Genomic DNA, 5,000 nt, shown 5'->3' with positions numbered 1-5,000 from the left:
AAAAATTATGTGAAATGCTTAATTGAAATAGTAATTGTGACGTAACCAGGTGAAACATTTGTGACTGCCATCTGTAGTGTGAATACATTCAAGTTAACAACTATCTCAGGCAAAGGATGATTATTATATTCTTAACTTAAATTTACCGGTTGTACTCAATGTATTGAACAGGATATCCCTTCAGTTGCAATATTTAGACAGTCTGATAAATTAGCAAATACAAGTGTAGCTGTACTTACCAGTGAGTATGGAAATCAGTATTAGGCAAAATAGTGTTAAAAAATTGCTTTTTAAAATAGGATTTTAGATATGCTGTTTTGAAGAGAAAGGGGAAGGTCATTTTCCAATAACAGATGAGCAAAATTGTTGTATATCTGTCATAGCATAAGGAAGGAAGGAATAAATGCTGCAAAGACACATCCTGAGTTGGTTATTATTTTTATATTGCTTAGAAACCCAAGATAATCATACATAATTACTTGTGTGCATTTTAACAATAATTATCGTGATATTTCAATAGACCTAACGAAAGATAATGTGAGGTAATATAATCGCGTAGGGGAACTGCAGGTCTAAAACACAAGTCACATTCCACAGGTCACTCATTGCAGGTCATTGTTTTACCTTTTGGAAAGTAACCCTAACCCTCAATTTGGCTAACCCTAGGCCCAAGGTTGGTTTTTAGGCTGGCATTAGCCAAATTGAGGGTTTTGGGTTACTTTCAAAAAGGTGAAACAATGATTTGCAACGAGTGACCGGTCAAATGTGACCTGTGTTTTAGACCCGCAGTAGGGGAACGTCATTGATGATTCTAATAACTTTTTAATTACCCCACAATGTGTGATGAATATAAATACAGCTTTTGGTCATGCACAATCTGTAATTGGAATAAACTTGCTCCTGATGTACTCAGCCTTGATGATGACAATGCTTTTAAAGTGAAACTACTGCACTAACCAGTCCCTACCAACCACCTGCGTTATGTCTTTTCAAGATTTTGCAGAATCTAGTATGAAGATACATGTAGATATGTAGCCATTTAGTGAATATGGGTAAATAAGCAAATAATAGATATTGAATAGACAATGTTCGCTGAGATAATGCTTTACCTTAATTATGATGCAATACAATAATTATTGTCACAAATACATGTATAATGAAGATCATGATGCCAGGAAAGGTGATGTTCAATTCACATAGTGACATACCCAAATATCTTAAGATTGAAACTTGTTCAAGGCATTGACCAGCTTAAGTAAGTTGAATTTACTTTCTGATGAGGTTGGAAGATAAAATATTGAGTATTGTTTAAATTTAAAGTTGACTTGTGGGCACAAAGCAAGTCCTAAATATTTGGCAGTTCAGAGTTAATGTGAATTAGAAGTTCATTTGTATAACTTATAGTGTTTCGGCATGCTGCATTGCAGAGGTTTCCCCTCCACATAATGTATACAGTAATTTCAACAAATTGCTATTTACAGGGTGTCAAGTGGATAAAAGGGTCACAAAATAAGAAAATCTAAAAGTGGGAACAAAATAGCAGTATTAAATGGACATGCATCATTATAGTCACCATTGCGAGGTTCAAAATATTTGGTTTGTCAACATGAAGCACAAGCTTACAACATTTTTCTCTCTCCAGCCATAAGCATAAAAAATAGGAAAAATTCCCTGAAGAACAATCGAATTTTAAAGACACAAAAAAATAGGAAATAGCAATAGCTCGCATGCACCTTCATCAACTATCTACTGTGCAGCTTCTAACCCCGATTTCAATCCATGGCGTTATAGTAAAACCTCCAAACAAGTTGCTAGTTGAAACTAGTACTTAAAATTTAGGAACTGGTGAAGAAGAGGACGTTAATAACGCTGGCATTTCTTATAAGGTTTTTTTCTGTTGACAAGAAGGAAAGTAAAATACATTAATTTTTAAAAGAAAATTTAACAGGCTGTGCTTCCTTATGTTAGCTTGAGATTATATACAAAACGAAAGGAATAGCGAACTCATCTTACCTTAGCAGACTTCAACTGACAGGGCCGTCTCGGCTGAACTCCCACCTCAATCGATCTATGACAACATTTACTCGGAAATCTGCCTAACTCAATATTGTGCATGAAGCCGCCGACGAAAATTCGATCACACAAGAGCGAAAGACTGTTAAGAAGTTTTACCACTGAAATACCGCTATTCCGAAAGAAAAAAGGTGTACACGATGCTGTGGCTAAAAAAAATTCCTATAGCAAGTAATGGAACAAGACATCTTCGGCCGCCATTTTGTTTGTTATTTCGCTCGCTCGCGTGTCAAAAAAGCCTGGGCACAAGCAAATTATCAACCAATCAGACAAAAGTCCCCCTTGCTGGATTGTTATCAATTTTGATAACCACTACCAAAACAAACCATTAGCCAATCACTGCTCAAATTCTCGTCCACGTGACATTATTGATCACCAACTCCGTGAAAATTCAATATGGCGGACGATAGGGTGCAACGCGGGGCAAAGAGGAAGGAATTTTCAATGCTTATATGACAGTGAAATGCATAGAATGTGGAATGTTTGGGAAAAGTTATTTCGAGGCATTATTTTCAATATCTAATCTAACAACTGTTCCGAGTGAAATAACACAGTAAAGCAGACGACAACAGTTAAGCTAAAATGCACTGTTCATTCTTCGATACTGGGCATGATATTTTCATAAGTCATCAGTCGGCTTCTCTTTTCTTGGGAGACAAAGCTGGGGCATTCTGTATAAAATAAAAATGAAACAAGAAAAGTAAGTAAATAATTTTCGTTTTTGAAACGGCTCTTAAATTCAGTGCCGAATGCACAGGAAGCGATGGTCCAACGAAGGGGAAAATTACGTTTTATTTACACGTTACGACATTAATATTGCCAAAGCCGCTGAAATGACTCTCTGTATGTGTGTGTACGGCTTAAATACCAAAAACATGTTACCGTACGAACGTGTTTGCAGCACGTCTTTGCACAACTTCGAGCAAAATTTCAAGGATCATTTTTTTGTTTTAAAGTAAGAGAAATGTATGATACTTTCAAATGGGCTTTAGTATTAATTTCTCTAGAACGTACTAAACGTTAGACAGAAACACATTCAACCAAATTAAAGAAAAAAGTGTAAATAAAATAGAAATGAGAGTCCTCTTAATGAAAACGAAATAATGAAGATGCAAGAAACCACATTCGATGTACACCAAAACTCCAAATCATAAAATGACCAAAACAACAATTTAAACAATTAAACATCCACTGTATTCGGTGATTTAGCCAAATGAAGTACCCTCTTAGTTACCAGCCCTGTGATACTGTGTTGGTGTTTCTTACATGTACAAAGTATTTTAAGTTTTATAATATTTATTATATTTTGTCAATGACAATCTTTCTTTACTTGCCTCTTTATGCAATAGCATGACATCATCAGATGTGGCAGAGAAATCATCTAGGAGATGCTGTTTCAGTCTTTGCTTCTTCCAATCTTTTGGGCCATTTACTGTTAATGAATTTTAAAATAAGTATGATCAAGTAACAACATTAATAAAAATGTTCAATTAAAATTAAACGACTCAATTAAAATAAGAGTATGCAAGTACATATGTTGTCAAATGTGTTAGTTGATTATGAAAACAGTCAGCCCACCCCACCTCTTTCAGGCAATTGACTCTAGCTCAGCTTGCTATATAGTGAGGATATCAATGACATCACCTATTAATATTAATGTGCCAACTGGAGCCTTATTGGATGCCGAAACAAAGGGTTCTTTTGTTCGGTGGTTGGCGTTTTTAAATATCAAAAGAAATTTGATGTCAATGTTTGTAAACAGATATCTCCCTTATAAAAGGAATTTTATAATTATGAAAAGATGAGTAGCACAATCATGATGTACATTTGTGTAACAGTGAAATTTTACAAAATTTTTCATGCTGTCATAAAATTGGATGAAAAGGAACCTGACAAAATCAAATAGCCTCTTAAGCTGATATCTTAATGTAAAATGAAATTTTTTTGTACTGATGGATCAAAAATAAGCAATTTTAAATTTACCCATGACCCCTTGCAGGCATGGTAATTTCCTCATTTTGCCTAGATTACCCTAAAAAAGTTTGTTAAATAACCCGAAATATTCTCATTTTTAACTTTTGACACTACAGAAATGCTAATTTCAGAGTTGATTATATGCTTCGCTTGATTCGCAATTGAGAAATTCCCGCGAAATTTCCCACATGGATTGCAAACACAGGGCAAAATGGGCTGAAGTCCGGAAAAAACCGGTTTAACTGGATAAAAACAAGTCAAGGCCTGGTAGCAACGTAATGGCGGATACAGAAATGCTAATTTCAGAGTTGATTATATGCTTCGCTTGATTCGCAATTGAGAAATTCCCGCGAAATTTCCCACATGGATTGCAAACACAGGGCAAAATGGGCTGAAGTCCGGAAAAAACCGGTTTAACTGGATAAAAACAAGTCAAGGCATGTTTCGAAACGTAATGGCGGATGTGCAAGGGGAAACTTTCGGTTCTTTCACGCTCTAAATTCGCTTTGTCAACCTCTGAACGTCAAGAAGTGTTTCAGACTCACAAAGAGGTCTCGTTCTTTCACAATTTGAATTGTTTCTTTCTGAGCTTTGGCGTGTAATTTGTACAAGAGATGAGCATTCTGTTTTTCTTTGGGTTTTGTAATGTGAGCTCGGACAAGCAAGATACAGAGGACATTTTGCGAAGCTGTGCTTTGGTCCTAAGGCAAATTGTAATTGCGGACAAAGTGTTTCAGACTGAGAAAAAATGCTCTGGCTTCTCGTGTGCTGAGAAATTTTCGGTAAAACTTTCTCCAAAGCAACTACCACAAATGAGCATTCTCGAACCATATTTTATTCTGCCTAACCACAAAACATCCGTGGGTTACAGACGCAAATTGCAAAACAGCACTGAAGAATTTAGGAGCGTGACGCTCAAGACTGTTATGCTTTTCGCCCTCTTTTCTCAGTCA

Source organism: Montipora capricornis, chromosome 2, assembly GCF_036669925.1.
Source record: "Montipora capricornis isolate CH-2021 chromosome 2, ASM3666992v2, whole genome shotgun sequence".
NCBI lineage: Eukaryota > Metazoa > Cnidaria > Anthozoa > Scleractinia > Acroporidae > Montipora > Montipora capricornis.
This window is presented reverse-complemented; position numbering follows the sequence as displayed.